The following is a 19,369-nucleotide window of genomic DNA, read 5'->3' as shown; positions in this document are numbered from 1 at the left end:
AAATACCCTTTTCGTTCCCGAAATGCAACCAACAACAAATGCATGACTATAACTCTACACACTAGTTACATTATACCTCATATAATCATGTTCAAATAGAATTTTGGGTTAAATGACTCGATGAGTACGAGCCAAAATAGGCCCGAAATGCCCTTTTCGTTCCCGAAATGCAATCAACAACAAATGCATGACTATAACTCTGCACACTAGTTACATTATACCTCATATAAGCATGTTCAAAGAGAATTTGGGGTTACACGACTGGATAAGTACGATTTGGTAGCGAAAAGTCCAAAATATGCCCGAAATGCCCTTTTCGTTCTCGAAATGCAACCAACAACAAATGCATGACTATAACTCTACACACTAGTTACATTATACCTCATATAACATGTTCAAAGAAATTTGGGGTTAAATGACTCGATAAGTACATTTGGGAGCAAAAGGCCAAAATAGGCCGAAATGCCTTTTCGTTCCCGAAATGCAACCAACAACAAATGCAAGCCTATAACTCTACACACTAGTTACATTATACCTCATATAACATGTTCAAAGAAATTTGGGGTTAAATAATTCGATGAGTACGATTTGGGAGCGAAAAAGCCAAAAAAGGCCGTAATGGCCTTTTCGTTCCCGAAATGCAACCAACAACAAATGAAAGCCTATAACTCTACACACTAGTTACATTATACCTCATATAACATGTTCAAAGAGAATTTGGGGTTAAATGACTCGATAAGTACGATTTGGGAGCGAAAGCAAAATAGGCCAAAATTACACACATTACAATTGGAGAAATTACACAGACCTGAGTTTATGTCTCATGATTTATTGACCTTCCGCCGTTTCTTAAAATCCTCAAGTACATGTATCCCTTCCGTGTGATCTACACGCATCTCCGACATATTCACATCATCTTCCACACTAATTTCAGGATAGGTAAAAGGGGGGAGGTCCTCAAATGCATCATATTCTTCCTCATTATCAACATCACCAATACCGAGGATACTCCTTTTACCAGGTACAACAATTGACCACTTATGATCAGCAGGATCAGTTACAAAAAATACTTGCTTGACTTGTGATGCAATTACAAATGGCTCCTCAGTTTCACGTAGACGACTAAGGTCAACAAGAGTGAATCCGCAAGGATCATCTTTTCTTACACAACGTCGATTATCGTCAACCCACTGCAACACAAGAGGCAAATATTAAAAGTACAGTAGTCCAGCTCCCATATTTCTTGTATTCGCCCATAATAGTTGCTTTCAGCATGTACAGCGACTTATCTTTCGAGCTTGTATCGTGTAGACGACGCCACAAGTGAAACACCACTATTTTGTTGCGATCTTGACTTCAGATCTTGACGTTCAGTCCAAAACGTATACCCATTAATATCATAACCCTCATAAGAGCTACAGTTTCACGAGGACCAAATGCTGACCACTTGACTGTTTCAGGAACACTTTCATCCAAATCATTAGTACTCGTTTATGAAACCAATCAATGAAAGTCTTGTTATGCATTTGCGTCAATGCCCTCACTCCTTTTCCAGGATTGCTAACACGTAATTCCTCCATATGTTCATGTAAATAAGGATGGACATCTGGTACGTGATGCAATACAAATAAGTGGGCTTGTTTACGCTTTTCTACGGAAGGTGTGATCAATTTTGAACCAATTGTACCCTTCCCTCAAGTCTGCCCTCTGTCGGGATGTCGGAAGTCCAACAGGATCAACACTAGCAAAATACTCAGCCACAAAATTACTGATCTCTTCACCCACAATCCCTTGAATTATACTACCTTCTGGTTGTGCAGGATTCCGAACTTTATCCTTCAAAGTTCCCATATATCTCTCAAAAGGATAGCACCACCTCAAAAACACTGGACCACACAGTACAGCTTAATTTCTCGAACTAGATGCACAATGAGATGGACCATAATGTCAAAGAATGCGGGGGGGAATACATCTCAAATTTGCATAGAGTTTCAACTACTCTGGCCTGCAAGGAATCGAGGGTCGATGGGTCTAGGACTTTGCTGCATATTGTATGAAAAAATGAACACAGTTCTGTAATGGTGTGCCTCACATGCTTTGGAAGTATCCCACGAATTGCAATCGGTAAGAATACTTGCATCATGACATGACAATCTGGCGATTTCATACTCGATAACTTCAACTCACCATTTATGATAACATAGCACTTCATATTCGATGAGTAGCCAGTAGGGACCTTAATGCCATATAATGACTCACAAAAATCCGTTTCTCTACACGCGACATCGTGTAGCAAGCTGGTGGCAAATAATTGTTCTCCGAATCCTCCACCTTCTTTCTTACTTTTCTGAGTTTCATCATCAACCCTTTCCTCCCCTTTTTCTTCTTCCTTCCGTCCCTTTTCTGAGCCACAACTCTGGTCGAACCCCTTTTTCCAAGTAAAGTCGTGACGCCTTAACATCTTTTGTCTTGCCCGAATATTCATAAGTGTCGCGAGAATAGCTTCACAAACATTCTTCTCTATGTGCATGACATCCAAACAATGTCTGACCTTTAGATCTTTCCAATATGGGAGTTTCCAAAAAATGGACTTTTTTTCCATAATCCTGTAGGTCGATCAACCTCACTAGCGTTTACCAAAGACTGTTTCAATGCCCTTCACCTGATTATAAACTTCAGTACCAGTTAATGGTCTATGAGCAACTTCTTCTTCAACCGTCCCATCGAATGCCTTCTTCTTAAACCGATAGGGATGGTCGCGGCTGAGGAGCCTTCTGTGCGCATATACACATGTTTGCAGCCCTTAAGGTGTGTAGATTTCATGTCATCTAAACAAATCGGGCAAGGTTGTTTCCTTTAGTCTTATACCCAGATAAGTTCCCATAAGCTGGATAATCGTTCATAGTACAAAAAAGCATGGCACGCAGAGTGAACATCTCATTAGCATACGCATCAAATACTAACACTCCTTCGTTCCACATCTTCTGTAAATCTTCAACAAGCGGCTGAAGGTATACATCTATGTCATTTCCAGGTTGTTGGGCCCCGATATAAGAAGCGACAGCATCATGTACTTGTGTTTCATGCACAACTAAGGAGGCAAGTTGTAAATCACTAAAACTACTGGCCATGTACTATGCTGCAAACTGAGATTGCCAAAAGGGTTCATGTCATCCGTACATAATCCAAGCCTCAGATTCCTATCCTCATTACCAAATGACTTATGCACCCTGTGATAGTTTTCCACTCAGGCGAATCAGCCGGATGCTTGAGCAGACCGTCTTTCTTCCTACGATCTGCATGCCACCTCAAATTCTTCGCATCTCCTTTAATTGAGAACATGCGCTTAAATCTAGGTATTATGGGTAGATACCACAACACCTTAGTTGGTGGTCCTTCACTACCTCCAGCTCCTTCACGCTTGTACCTCGACAATCCACAACGTGGACACTCATGTAAATGCTCATACTCATTACGATAAAGCACACAATCGTTAGGACAAGCATGTATCCGCTCATTTCCATCAGGGAGCATATCAGCTAAAACTTCCAACAACGATGTGAAACTAGAGTCCATCCAACCAGCGTTCGACTTAATGTTGAACAGTGTTACCACCGCGGAATGTTTGGTGTACTTTGTACAACCTGGATACAACGGCTTTTCAGCAGCCTAAGACATAGAATCAATAAGACGAGGTCGTCTACACGACTGATCTTCAACCTCGTGTATCATCTCGTCTACCCGATCCCTATCATTATCTCCAAATTCATCATCCAAATTCTCATCCCCTAACTCATCATCATTCTTCTTTTTTATTCACATACATCATTCTTTACACTAGAGCTTCCTATATACCTCCCCTGCTCTCCATGCCAAACCCATACGTGGTATTGAGGCCTAAACCCACGGCGAAAGACATGCTCCCTAACCACATGTATACTACGAACCTTGCTCACATTTCTACAATCGACACAAGGACAATAAAAGTCGACTGCTCCAGAGGATGTTTGATATTCTAATGTAGTTGTACAAGATTCCGAGACCCCATTCACAAACTCAATCGATTCACGACTACCATACATCCAAGTACGATCCATCTCATTCAAGAAGACCACCTCTGATAATTAAACAAAACCATTCATTATAATGCATCAATAATTATCAAAGTACATACACTCACATATTCAAATCACACACGTATAGAGTAAGCTAAGATACTGACATGTTCAATTGTATGCATGCAGCCGAAGGTCCTTATCAGTCCAACCTAACCCATCCTTGGACGTCTAATCTCACTAGTCAATATATGCCAACTTTTCAATTCTAAGGAAAATCCGGCAGCATTTCCCTACCGTTCTCCAAGTACACAATGTAGATAATTGCTTATCTACATATGTACCCAGAGAACAATGTAGAGAAACGATAAGCCAAGAATTTCCTCAGAATTGAAAAGAAGACACACATTCACCACCTAAGTGAGATCAAACGTCCAAGAACAGTCCTAAATCGGGGACTATTCAAGACTTACTCCTAATAAGCAAGTCTTGAACGGATATCTAGGCATATGATGATGATTCAAATAACTTGTAGATTTCATATATAGCTAAATTACATTGCGTTTTCATACAATCTCATATCAAGAAATATACATATATATTATAAAAAATACATATATACATCAATAAATTATCATAACTTAATCAATTTGAAGCACATGACAACTTTGTCTCATTAACAAATTAAATGAAACAAAAAAGACAACGAAATTAAACTAGTTACATCTTAACACCAACGCCGAGCAATGAAGAGAGAAGAGATAGTTGGAACTTTAATTTGCCTTGCTTAGCCTCTTCTTCCTAGCATTAACAAAACCCACATTGAACATTAATCCTTTTTTTACAAGCGCAGCCCTTCACTTAGTAGGGTTGCGTTTGTAGAAAAAGCGCAGCCCTTCTGACAGTAAGAAGGACTGCGCTTTGTTTTACAAGCGCAACCCTTTTTCAAAAGGCTGCGCTTTTCTTCAAAAATGCAGCCCTTCTGTTATGTAGGGCTGCACTTTTTAAAAAAACGCAGCCCTACAATAAAGAAGGGCTACGTTTTGAAGAATGCGCAGCCCTTCCTTTTTTTCCCTAGTGGGCATCTCAAAAACATGACTTTATTCTTGTCGGGCCGTCTCTGACATGGTGTGAACCATGTCCATTTGTTGCTCATCTCGAATTTCTTCGAGTATTATTTTACTCCCACTTGTCTTTCTAGAAACAAATTCGTTTGCGAGAAAGACATCATCACGAGCAACAAACATTTAGTTCTCTTGACGGTTATAGAAGTAATCACCCCTTGTCAGTTTTGGATATCCCGCAAAAAGACATTTATCTTACTTGGGTGCAAGTTTGCTTGATAGTAATAGCTTTACATAGACCTTACATCCCTAGATCTTTAGAAAAGACAAGTTTGGAGTTTTTCCCTTCCATAACTCATATGGAGTCTTTTCTACAACCTTTGACAGGATCCTAAATAGTGTGTGTGCAGCTTTTTCGAGAGCATATCCCCGAAAAGAAATAGGAGGATCAGCAAGACTCATCATTGATTGAACCATATCTAGTAAGGTCCGATTCGTCCTTTAGGATACACCATTTAACTGCGATGTTCCTGGTGGAGTCAATTGTGAAAGAATTTTACAATCCTTCAAATGATCATCAAATTCTTGGCTCAAATCCTCGCCACCATGAATGAATCGTAGTGTTTTTATCGTCTTACCAAGTTGATTATGTACTTCATTTTAGAACTCTTTGAAGTTGTCAAAAGATTCCTACTTATGTTTCATTAAGTAGATGATAAGTGTGTTTCAAACGTACTTTATGGACTCCTTTTAGCTCATTTTGATCCTCTTTCTCCCCTTTCTTCCCTCTTTATTCTCCCTTTCCCCTTCTATTTCATTCACTTGATCATAGTGATATTTTGCTAGATTTTTAGTCATTTTTGACCGAATTTCTAGTACATTTGCTTTCACCTTATTTTGCCATGTTCTTGATATAGGTGAAACTACTAAGATGGCTACGATTTGTAAAGTTGGAAAAGGTAGCAATGAAAACAAAGCACACATTGATAAATGGTGCGTTTGCACCATTCCCCATGTCCGCTAGCACAAAGGAGCACATTGCACAATGAAATCTTGAACGGAGAACTTCAAATGGACATAACTTTCAAGCCATAAATCGGATGAAGGTAATTCCAGTTGGAGGTGAAAGCTCGTTTTGATATCTTTCCAACGACTGGTCATAAGCTTGATTTAGATATAAAACGCAGAAGTTATGCTCGTTTTAAGTTGAATTGTCCAGTTTGAGGCAGAAGGGTTAGGTGCGCCCGCACCTGTTTTTGGTGCGCCCGCACCTCTGTTTGGTGCGCCCGCACCTCATCTTGGTGCGCCCGCACCAGTCGTTTCCGAAAAATGGAGCTCGTGGCTTCATTAAACGACTTTTTGTTTTATTTCGAAGACCGAACGCTTTCATTCCAATTTTTTACAGAATATTTTAGGGTTTTGTATTAGAGAGAAAAACACTTTAGTTTTCATTGGTAATCGAGATTAGTGATCATAGTTTGTAATTCCATTGATATTCAAGGTACTTTTCGTACATCTTAATTCAAAGTTTCAGTTTTTAATTCATTCTCTTGATGTTTGTTTATGTTCTTAGATTATTTTAGATTTTCATTCTCTTAGTTTAATAATTGCGATTTTCATTAGTTTAATCATTACTTAATCATGTTTAACCTTAGATTAGTCATAGATTTTATGTTTAATTGCTTAAACTCCATGATTAGTGAGTAGTTTCATAACCTAGGGTTAGGGTGAAAGTATGAATTAGGGTTTTAAATATGATGTTGATGTGATTGTGATTGTTTAGAGAAGTTTATGCATTGGTCTTGGTGTTTTGAAACCTTAGGATAGATATTGATCACATTTATACTTTGGTATTTTGATTTCAAATGTTCTTAAATCGGACTTTGAACTCTTTTATCATTCCCAAGAATCAACTTAATTTCTATACCAAGATATTGGATGGAAATTAAGGGGATCCTTCATTAGGGGTTTTCCAAACTTATTGAATCTCTTAATCAATTAACTAAAGACCATTCGAGAGAGGATTTAGTTGATTGATTAAGTGATTACTCTTGAGGACCATTCGAGAGAGGACTCGAGTATTTTAGAGGAGAACTAAACCTTGCATAATTATCTTTGTTGCTTCACAATTGCATTAACAATCATCATTCGTTCTTATTCATACTAGTAACCTTAACTCTAGTGTCTTTTATTTGATATTTAAACTCTTGATATTTGCTTGTTCTAGTTGTTGGTTAGTCTTAATTGTTACCAAACATCTTTCAAACCCCCAAATACCTTTCAATTAGGTAGTCTGGACTTGATAGACTTTAATCAATCCCATTTTCCCTGTGGATCGACCCTTGACTTGCCCTTATTATTCTCTTAGTAATTGCTTGTTAGGACTTATAAATATTGTTTGGAAAGCGGTTCTTAGTGCCTTAACGACACACTAAAAACCTCTTATCAGTAGACATATCCATATTTAATCAAATCGTCGGTGAAGGTGATAAAGTAATTAAACCTTCCCCTTGCATTTGTGCTAACAGGACCACAAACATCTATATGTCTGAGGCCTAACAGATCGCTGGCCTTTTTACCCTTTACAGTAAACGGTGACTTTGCCATCTTACCCATCAAGCATGATTCACATACATCAAATGATTCGAAATCAAATGATGAAAACATACCATCATGTTGTAACTTTTGAATACGCTTTTGGTTTATATGATCCATTCGACAATGTCAAATGTAGGTTAGGTTTGAATCATTTGATTTTTGTTTCTTGCTATTTATGTTATAGACTTCTACTGACCTATGAATCACATATAAGCCATTTTGTCAATTTAGCACTAGCATATAAGCCTTTTCACCCTTTCCAGTAAACGGTGCCTTTATCATCTTACCCATCAAGCATGATTCACATACATCAAATGATTCGAAATCAAATGATGAAAAAATACCATCATGTTGTAACTTTTGCATACGCTTTTGGTTAATTATATGATCCATTCGACAATGCCAAATGTAGGTTAGGTTTGAATCATTTGATTTTTGTTTCTTGCTATTTATGTTATAGACTTCTTCTAACACATCCATCACATATAAGCTATTTATCAATTTAATTAGCACTAGCATAGAACAAATTATTGTAGGAAATGGAACAACACTTGTTCTTAATTTCAAAATAAAACCCTTTAGAATCCAAAACAGAAACAGATATTATGTTCTTAGTTATCAATGGAACAAAATAACATTTATTGAGTTCTAAAACAAAGCCAGATGGCAGATGCAGACTATAGCTTCCTATGGTAAGTGCAGCAACATGTGCTTCATTTCCCACGCGATGCTTGACCTCGCCCTTTGCCAGCTTCCTACTTCTTTTTAGTCCCTGCACACATTGGTAAATATGTGAGAACCACAACCGGTATCAAATACCCATAAAGAAGTAGAAGTTAAATTTATTTCTAAAACAAATATACTTGAAGTGGAAGCCCCATACTTATTTTCCTCCAAGTATAGATGGCAGTTTCTCTTCCAGTGTCCTATCTTGTGGCAGTGGAAGCACTTGGTTTCCGCGACGACCTTTCGCATGAATGTTGGCTTCGGTTTTTCAGCAACAACGATAACTACTTGCTTGCCTTTGTCCTTTTTTCCTGCCCATTTCTTCTTGAAACCCTTTCCCTTCTGAACCATCAAAACCTCTTTCTTTGGTTCTTTAGGGATGTTCCTCTCATCATTGACCAGCAGCCCATGCAGCTCTTGCAAAGCCTTTTCAGACCCATTCATGTTGAAGGCCATCCTGAACTGATGATTGAAATTGTCAGGCAATGAATGGAGAATGATGTCAGTAGCCAACTCAACCCTATAAGGGAATCTAAGTCATTCCATGTCCGAAAAGACCCATCATACCGAAAACATGCAGGCCAACAACTGGACCCCGCTTCATGTGACATTCCAGTATCTCCCTGTTAGTCTCATACCGCTGAACTCGGGCCTGAGTCTCGAACATGGCCCGCAGCTCTTTCATGATGGTGTAGGCATTCTTGGTTGAACCTCTTTTACAGGTCCAGCTCCAGGGCTGCTATCATCAGGCAAGTGATTGGTACAGATCTATCATTGGCCTTCTTAGCACGACGTTTATCTGCTTCAGTCGATTCATTAGTAATCAGAGGAAGTGGGGTTTCTAAGACATCCTCTCGGCCCTCAAACGTCAATACAAGTCTTAGGGTCCTTTCCGGCCAGTTGATGAAGTTTTCACCATTCAGCCTATCCTTTTTGAGAAAAGGACGAATGTTGAAAACGGAATTGTTGTTGTTGTTATTAGACATATTATCTACAGACATAAAACAAAAGCAAAGTTCAATTTTATGTCAATTAAACAACCTAAAACATACAAAAGGTTTCTAGGTTGATTACCTATTCAACTTTAATTTTCCATTTGATGAATAAGTGAATACAAGATCATATCACCATGCAACACTAAGCAGACGGAGGTCTTATCCTAACTTTACATTTTCAAGGTAAGTAAACTCTTTTACTAATTATAACACTTTATAATTCTTGTTTAGATTGGTAAACATCGCATAGTTAACTATCTCTTGCCTCAAAATCCAAAACGTTTTTGATGATTTTGTTAAGGATAACCAAACTAGGTTGTAAAATTCGCAATTTTACCTTATCTCCCAAAGTTAATGATAATACCCTGCGGAGACATGACCTATTACTATTAATTAAGGGTTTAATAAGTACTTTATGTTTGGAAAAGTTAACCTTAATATTTGCGGGACCTAAGTTTATTATGTTGTTATGAATTAGTGAAGACTAGCGCATTGATAACCAACATACAATAAACTTATAAGCATTTTAAATAATAATAAAATGAAAAATAAATATGATCTAGTATGGCCCCTAATCCTAAGAAATAAGTATAATGGCCTCCTCCTTGGACTCTTCATGGATCTCCATCCATCTTAGCCATGGGCCTTCTCTTGACGGGGTCGTCTTTCGATTACATACATATCCAAAAAATTTGAATAATATCTAAATTAAATTAAGTAAAAAAATACTTAACTATATGTAGATCGTATTTAAATTACAATAATACATCACGATATGCATATCGTATTTTCTAACTTAAATTTGGGCCATACTAGTTATTCATAACAATTATATCAAATATTAAAAGCCACATAATAATATCATATCTTATACTTGCCAATAATAAAAATATCAAATATTTTTAATCAAAGCAAGAGGATAAAATATTTAAGTTATTCCTAACCATCTAAAGATTCCATCCTATAAAATCTAGCCTACTAATTTTAATTAGATTAAAAAACTAAATTATGGAATTAATCTATGACCTAGTCAAAATTAACATAACTGGAATTTACTTAACTTTCTCAAAAATCTGTTTTAAAAAATAATTGAAAAGGAAATAAAATTTTGTTGAGGATACTGCCACTCTGCTAGTTTCTATCAAAAAGAAATCGTGGAAGCATAACAGTAGCACAAAAGCTGCATTCCACGCCAACATTGCACCATGCGACACAGAACCCCGGCATCCCCACATCAAGCGGCCTCCACCGGAATCTCGCCGGTCAATCTACCTTGAAGTCGACACCGGCAAGGGCGCCCAATGCCAGGCAGCAGCACGCTGCTGCGCACGTCAAATGTGTGTCGCACGCGTGGCTGCCTGCCAGCGCCACCCTCACGGATTGCTTGGCGGCAGTATTCGCCACCCCTCACCAACTTCTAGTCCGGCAGACCACCGGAGCAGCCTCCTGCCGAGGTTGTTCCTCTTCCTCCTCAAAAAAATTTTTTTTTGAAGGTAATTCAAATTATAACCTTTTGCAAAATTAATTTAGTGCTCTTAACTAAATTAAACATAACTCTTTTATGCCCAATTCAGTATATTAAATTAAAATCTTCATTTTAATTAATTTTAAGGTTATTCACATAAATCAATCTCTAATTTATAGAAAACACTTTTCACCTGAATTAATTTTCATACATAAATAATTTTCAACATGAAAATCAGCTTAATAATATGAATTTAATATTCGAAATTTAGAGATCTCAAATCAGATTTTAAATTTCGAAAATTAGGGTTGAAAGTTCAAAATTTTCGGCCACTTTATATTGAAAATTTAAGAAATTAAATCTGCATTTAATCAATTCCAATAAATTATTAAATTCATAATTCAATTCCTCCCCTATCAAACTAAAATTAGCCATAAACACTTCAAAATAAATCAAATTACCAAAAAACTATATGCAAGAGGCTAAAACTGATACCATTGTTGGACTATAAGTACTATAAGCGAAATTTCATGAATCATATTCATAAGTACTTAAAACAGGATCTCATGCATATACATTCAAGGATCACATAATAGTTAAGAATTAACCTTTGATGTATGATTTCCATAAAGCTCTTCGAGATGTGGAGATAGAACACACTACTACAAAAGGAGTGTTATCGCGACGCTTTTTAACCCATTTGGCGACGCTTAAAAGCGTCGCGAAATTTGCTGTCGACGCTGCCAAAAAGCGTCGAGCAGAATCAGTCGGCAATTCGCGTCACCAAAAAGCGTCGCCATTGGCGTCACCAAAAAGCGTCGCCCTTACCCGTATAGCCGTCGCCACATTGGTTAGTGGGGTGCCATCAATTAATTTATAGACGCTTTAAAGTGTCCTAATTCGAGACGCTTTTTGTCGACTATAATTAGTCACGACGCTTTTTAGTGTTGAGAGAAATTTGGCTGGAAAATTAATCTTATATTTGCTATAAGTTCTTGACAAGGAAAAGCGTCCAGATTTTGTATGGACTCTTTTGGTACTTTTTTCATAATTAATTAATAAACAATTATATATAATAATACCGTAATAATATAATAAAATGTAATTTAGAATATAAAGTCAACAATAAACCTTGAAGATTACATAAAAATACTTCGAACAATGTATATGTAATCATAAATCATAAACGTAGTTTGCACAATTAAAATTCCTACACACGTTCATCAATAATACTTCATAACTAATATGTTACTAAAAATACCACAAAATTAAAACACACTAAAAATGTAGTTGTAGCCTTACAAAACTAACTAATAATACTAAGATCTAGCAAAACAATGATGGTAGTCAATTTGAAGCCTCAAGTAGTCTCCTCTTGTTCTTAATCTGTTGGACTTTTATTATTATTTTCGAGTACCTTCAAAAGATGAAAAATAAGACCAAAATTATAATTAGACACATGTAATATATCCCAAAAAATAGGTAACACGAGCATAAAATGATTTAGACTAGAAAGACGAACACTATAATGTTCATAATTTACAGAAGGTTGTTCAAATTTTTCCTCTCATATAGCAGCCTGCAATGTTCCAATCTTACACTTCCTTTCACTTGTTGTCATGGAGTAAATTACATGCTTTAGAGCTTATGCTCTGTTCAAGTAGATTTCATATATTATTAAAGCGGGGAAAAGTGCATACTTTCGAATTCTTGCCAAAACAGAAGACATCACCTTGGGATGGTGGCACGTGGCTGTGGTAGAGCCAAGGGTCTGGCACGGATGGTAAATCAGTAATGGACTTATGGTTTGTTCGAGAGCACGGTATTGCTGGGACCCACGAGAAGTAAGTGGAGCAAACCCGACCATGAAGAAGTGAAGACGAGGAAAGGGGATGAGGTTAACTGCAAGTTTGTGAAGATCAGAGTTCAGCTGACCAGGGAACCTCAGGCAGCAGGTCACACCACTCATGGTAGCAGAGATCAAATGGTTCGAATCACCAACTGCAAGCAAAATAATTTGTGAATTTCACAGCCTTACATGAGACACAAGGAAAACAACTTGACAGCACAAAATCAAGTTATAATCAGCAATTTGGAATATCATTTCAATATTTACAATGTTACTAAGATCAGGGAAGCCAACTTGCAACATGAACCATAAGAATCATTCAAGATAGCAATCAATATAAGCTAATAGACTGTAATACTCCAAGATGGGGGTAAGGCAGTCAACGCAACCCTTTGCACGTTAATGGCAAGCACATGACGGCAAACAAAGACAACAACTCTTCACAAAAATGGTGAGCAACTCTGAACTCTGGCCATGAGGCAAGGGAATTGAAGGTCAATAAAGAGAAAAGCAGCATATTGCCACCATTCAGAAGGACAAACATATAATGGTCTAACAAAAGAGCAAGTATTCAGAAATGACTCAAAAGCTGATTCAAAAGCCTGAATCTAAAAGGATCTTAGATTCAGATATTCTGCTAGACTCAAAACACTAGAAAGCTGATTCAAAAGCCTGAATCTAGAAAGGGTCCTACATTGAGATATTCTTGCCAAACTCCCACCAAATCTCCTAACATTACATATTCAGATATACGACTAATAGCATTTCACCCAATCAGCAGTGAAATTATAAATCATTTCAATAGAAAGCAGGTGAAAGCAAACTCACAGCTAGGGTATAATAGCAGTAGTAGTCCTTCATGTGTACTATCAAAGATTTCACCCATTTCAGCCAGAGTATATATCCTCATAATGTACTGCCACACTAAAAAAAATATTAAAACATATATTATGATGGGTTAACAATTTTCTTTCTTTCCTTCTTCATGATCAAGTAAACGACCCATATATCATCAAGCGCTGAAAAGAATTGGGGCAGGGTAGAGGGCCTTTGGTTCTCAACTGTCCACTACTAATACAAAGGGTTTTCATACATGTGTGAAAGTAGGTCCAAGATATCAGATGGGCTACTATGTTACCAAATAATAAGTACAATCCAGATGAAATTTTAACTATTGAACTGAATTAATAATCATTAATGTAGCCAAAATGTAGGAAGCTACAACAAGTGAAAAAGAGCAAGAATAAAAGAGTAAACAGGATGGAATTACCAAGATGATTTATAGTTCCACAATTTAAGTGACAATAACATAGCAATATCGTGTTTGAATATTACCTTTAGAGTGTTGTAGCATGTCGAAGCTGAGGGTAACCGCTCCACATCCGGTCCTCCAATAGCAGCCCAAAGAGGCACATCACATGAAACCTGAGGGTTGGACAACATAACAAGAAGACCTGATATCTTTAGTCTTCCATCCAGTACAAATTAAAATCATTATCATCATGTAGAGAGAGCATATATTAAAGGCACATGATTGGGATTTTAGATGAAGTACCCAACTGTTGAACATCAACGATACAAATAGTTCTTTAAGTGAGCAAAAACTATAAAATTGTTTTACTACTCAACTTACCAAATAATAAAGTTGGTATTTCAGTGTTATTGAAGTACCTTATGGACGGTAAAAGTTGGCTGAAATTCCAATTTGTCGCGTAATATTCATGATAAGAAGCATACCCTTAATTATTTAAAAGTACTAACCTTTTAATTTAAAAAGCCTAGAATTTCCTTAAACGAACCTAAATGTCCTTAAACAAAGTGTTCAATTCCGCCAGCCCTAATTGATGGAAGGTTGAGGACAAAGAATATAGATACGATTTCGTGAATTTAGATTGAAACCTTATAAATTCAAGAAAAAAATACGATAATTCGCAATATAATCCAGATGAAATTTTAACTATTGAACTGAATTGATCATTAATGTAGCCAAGAAATTGAAAACATTGCCAATTTATCACGTAATATTCATGATAAGAAGCATACCCTTAATTGTTTAAAAAGTCCTGAATTTCCTTAAACAAAGTGTTCTATTCCGCCAGCCCTAATTGATATGAAGGTTGAGGACAAAGAGTTCAGAGACGATTTCCTAAATTCAAATTGAAATCTTACAATTCAAGAAAAAAATATGATAATTCGCAACAAACCTAGATTTCGGTTGATTCGCAACAATCCTTAGCCTACTGAAGAGGATTCGCAACAATCCTTGGCCTACTGAAGACGATATTGAAATCTCATAGATTTCGATTGCAAATTATCGTTTTCGCGCATCTTGCAGTTGGTTCAAGACTGATGAGAGGTAAGAGATCAAGAATTCAATGGAAAGTCGAAGATGCAAAAAAAAAGGACAAGGATTACAAAGAGAGACGACAAAATTACCTGATGAATTCACATGCCGGTGAGTGAATTGAGAAGAATCAGCGTTGATGAATTCACACGCTAGTGAGTGAAATGAGTGAACTGGGAGACGATCGCCAGTGAGTGAATTGGGAGACGATAGGGTTTGGTGTTAGACGTGGATCTAATGGGAGTTATAAGAAGTGATGATGTGCGGTTTTAATGAAAAAGAAGTCCACGTGCTGCACATGTGATTTTTGGACGCGAAAATGCATTGCCAAACTTGTCGACGCTTTTAGGCGCTGAGGTGAGGCGCAAACTTTTTACCCCACCCAACGCCTATACTGTGGCGTCGAGCAATAAGCGTCGCGATAACACTCCTTTTGTAGTAGTGACAGCAATTGAGATTCCTCTACTAGGTCCACCAATCCATATCAACGCTCCACCAATGCATGCTAGTTGGAAGGGAGAGAGACTCTTCTATTTCTTGGAGCAGTATTACGTAGCTTTTGAAAAGAGAGAAAAGTATAGACAGAAAAAATAATGAGACAAAAATTGACTCTTTAATTTTCTAATTCTCCCACCTAATTATAGGAACAAATTAGGTTAGGAATCCTCTCCTTTTCTTTCTCTTTGGTTGGCCACCCCTAGAGTCCTTCATGGGCTCTAGTTCTTTCTTTTTTTTTTTTATCCAGATTGTGTAAGTATGACCTTGTATGATCCATCCAATTGAGCTTCGGGTTCATTAAATACTAAACATGAAGTTTTATAGCATTCTCTAGCAACACATATAAACGGATTTGTCAGACAATACTCAACACAATTACCACAAAATATACAAACTCCGAAATCAATGCTATAATTAAGCAACCGTTTTTTTCGAATATCTGTTTCCAATCAACAACGGGTAAATCTATAGGACATGCACGAACACATACTTCACAAGCAATGCATTTATCAAATTCAAAGCGAATTCGACCATGAAAACGTTAATTTAATAAATTTATTATCTCCATAATATGATCCATATTATATTTAATAATTACATTAAAGCCGATGTCACAATTCCTTTACCTACCTTATCTCAAATAGTTAGATTCCATTGATCAACATTGACTAAATATATTTTACTGGTATAAAATAGTTAGAATCTGCATTGCTCCATGTCCATATATAGACAAAGGAACACAAAGATCGGTCTCTAAGAGTAATTGAAGAGGTAAAATGTAGAATATGGCCGTCATGCTTCTAGTTCATAGATGGTCTGGCTGATAATTCATTGTATACTATTTCATATCTTTGAAAGTAATACCATTCTCTAAGCATGTTTCATAACGTAAGATATGATGGCAACGATTGATACTTGATCACGACTTTCTTTGTTTATGATATCTTTTGGACAGCATGACTGCATGAGGCACGCTATTAGCTGCCGAGAAACGGTTGGCATATAACCGTCTAAGTTTAAATTAGACCATAACAAATATCTCTATTATATAAGGGAAGGGGGAGCAATGGTGTCCTATTTTGAAATGCCTATTTTACCCCCATTCTCTTTCTAAATTACAAAAGGAATGTCAAAATCAAAATTGGCACTCAAAGAAAACTACCGAAAATTAATTTACAACACTCACTCACAAATCACTTAAAAGAAGAAACTTTACAAATCACTCATACAATTGAGAAAATCACATTATAAAAATTACTAAATCACTCAAATAATCAGGGAACTTTATTAAAACTTAAAATTAACATACAAACTAAAACTAATAACCTAAAACATCAATACATACAGAAACATTTACAAAAATTCACTTACAAATCACTATTCTCAAGAACTATTCACAATTAATGGTGAGTCATGATAAAAAGAAAAATAGAGTTGTATTTGTACTGAAATCAGAATTTAAAAGTTAGACAAGGGAAAAAATTATTTACTTTTTTATAGTATTTCCTATATATAATAAAACTTTTACATATATTTGGACCTATCTTTTTCTATCATATAATAGAGATTAATTATCAAGGTAAAAAGATTTATGTAAAATATTATTCAAGAATTAAAATACAACATATCTCTCTATTATATAAGGGAAGGGGGGGAGCTATGGCGTCTTCGAATGAAGAGACGATGTTACCCCCTTCCCATTCTAAATTACAAATTCACTTACAAATCAAAGGGGGCTTCAAAAAAAATACCAAAAATATAATTATAACAATCACTCACAAGTCAACTAAAATCATAAAATTGCATAATTTACGTTTTGCAAATCACTAAAATGAGGAAACTTTACAAAAACTTTAAAATTCACTTACAAACTACAACCTACGAAAAAATTGACTTGAAATCAAAGTGTCCACTTTCTTTACAATTTATGGAGTATTGTACTTAATTCAAAAAACAACTAAAAAATTATAATATTAGAAATCATAAATAAATTCAATAAAATTTCTATTTTTCTCATATAATTAATTTAACTTTGAAAAGTAAAAAAAAAAACAAAAAAATGGTGAGAGACTTAAGTGACAGAAACTAAACCAATCAAATTTTGCAACTAAAAATAATTATACTTCATATGTTTAATGTTCAAATTTTGACTCTTATGCCGAAGCAAAATTCGAGTTTCTATTTCGAAAAAAATCAAGCACGCATCGCGTGCAAAAAATTCTAGTTTTAATTATATTCTAACTAGTTTGTGCCCTTTCCGTTGCACTGCTCTTAACACCAAAATAATAACATTAGAGACCAATATGATTAGTTTGTCATCATGTTATCTTATGCTGTCAAACATAAATATAAATAAATTATAATTTTACTTTTTAATTCTTAACACTATCAATTAAAATCTGCACCATGACAAGATAGGCTTCCGTATCCTATATTAATTTGCAACACGTTGTTGGAAATAAAGTTTTATTAGAAAGTATTTTTTTAACAGTGGGGAAGCAACAAACAAAGAAAGAGCTAAGTGATTAGAGAAGTGAATTGCGAACAAGTTCTAGACAAATTTGAGATACGGCATGAGCTCGTTGAACTTGTTGGCGATTCACTTTTAACGCAAAGTACCATTAAAAGAAAAGGCTAGAGATTTTATATTTTGGAGTGTCCAGAAAATTGAAGTAGGAGCTGACATGTAGGTTTGCATTGAGAGGATGAGATTGGCACAATCTATCGTGAAATTAATCATCTATGTTCTGGAGGATGAAGAAAGCGAAGATTATTAAAACAAGGAAGAGCCATCAGTTGAGAGTCAAGCTCTTCAAGTTCCACAATCTATTGATTTGGGGTTGGTATTTATAGTGCTTTGGGATTCCTAGCTGTAAACCAGCTGGAATGCACTGACAGCTGGGAGGAGGCCTAGAGGTGGGCCTCTGAAGGCTAAGTGGCTTGCTAGACCTTAATCCTCCCTTAATAGGCTTATAGCCTGGAAATAAGCCCAAACAATTAGCTTCATGCCGGGAGTGGGGGACTTTGAGACCCTAGCAGAGCGTCGCCCATTCGCGGCGGAACCTTGACTACTATGGGCCCATAGGAACGGAGAGGGTGGACCCACAACTCTAAGGGGGGTTGACCTGGCCCTGGTGAAGAAGGGGGAGCCGACCCAAGTCCTCATGGAGGGGAGAGGTGAGTGCGGACCCGGTCTTCCATGGAAGGGAGAGGGGAGGCCGACCCGGTCTCCCTTGCAGGGGAGAGGGGAGTGCTGACCTGGTCTCCTTGAAGGGGAGACGGGAAGGCCGACCCGGTCTCCCTTACAGGGCAGGGGGAGTGCCGACCTGGTCTCCTTAAAGGGGAGACCGAGTCGTCCTTGAAGGGGAGAGGGGAAGGCTGACACGGTCTCCCTGAAAGAGGAGAGGAGAGTGCCGACCCGGTCTCCTTGAAGGGGAGAGGGGAAGGCCGACCCGGTCTCCCTTGAAGGGGAGAGGGGAGCGCCGACCCGGTCTCCTTGAAGGGGAGAGGGGAAGGCCGACCCGGTCTCCCTTGAAGGAGAGAGGGGAGTGCCGACCCGGTCTCCTTGAAGGGGAGAGGGGAAGGTCGACCCGGTCTCCTTTGAAGGGGAGAGAGGAGCGCCGACCTGGTCTGCTATACATGGGGGAGGGGAGTGCCGACCCGGTCTCCCATGGAAGAGAGAGCCTTCTTTCGCTAAGCCCTCTTTAGGCGGGAAAGCGACTCGACCAAGGAGGGGAAAGCCTCCTTGGGCCAAGTGGGTTGGACGCCGCTCGGA

General features: G+C 37.3%; 2 long non-coding RNA genes across 2 annotated transcripts; both read right to left on the bottom strand.

Moving 5' to 3' along the window:
• Positions 1–11,995: 11,995 nt before the first annotated feature.
• Positions 11,996–13,582, bottom strand: LOC130592201 (uncharacterized). Its single transcript, XR_008970454.1, has 2 exons — positions 12,636–13,582; positions 11,996–12,320 (listed from the first exon to the last, which is right to left on the bottom strand). It is a non-coding gene; the product is annotated as an uncharacterized LOC130592201 (long non-coding RNA).
• A 23-nt stretch (positions 13,583–13,605) lies between these two features.
• LOC125499610 (uncharacterized) lies at positions 13,606–15,534 on the bottom strand. Its single transcript, XR_008970453.1, has 3 exons — positions 15,189–15,534; positions 14,088–15,098; positions 13,606–13,676 (listed from the first exon to the last, which is right to left on the bottom strand). It is a non-coding gene; the product is annotated as an uncharacterized LOC125499610 (long non-coding RNA).
• Between the last annotated feature and the right edge of the window lie 3,835 nt (positions 15,535–19,369).

The sequence above is a fragment of the Beta vulgaris genome, chromosome 7 (assembly GCF_026745355.1).
Source record: "Beta vulgaris subsp. vulgaris cultivar EL10 chromosome 7, EL10.2, whole genome shotgun sequence".
In the NCBI taxonomy this organism is placed as follows: domain Eukaryota; kingdom Viridiplantae; phylum Streptophyta; class Magnoliopsida; order Caryophyllales; family Amaranthaceae; genus Beta; species Beta vulgaris.
This window is presented reverse-complemented; position numbering and strand designations above follow the sequence as displayed.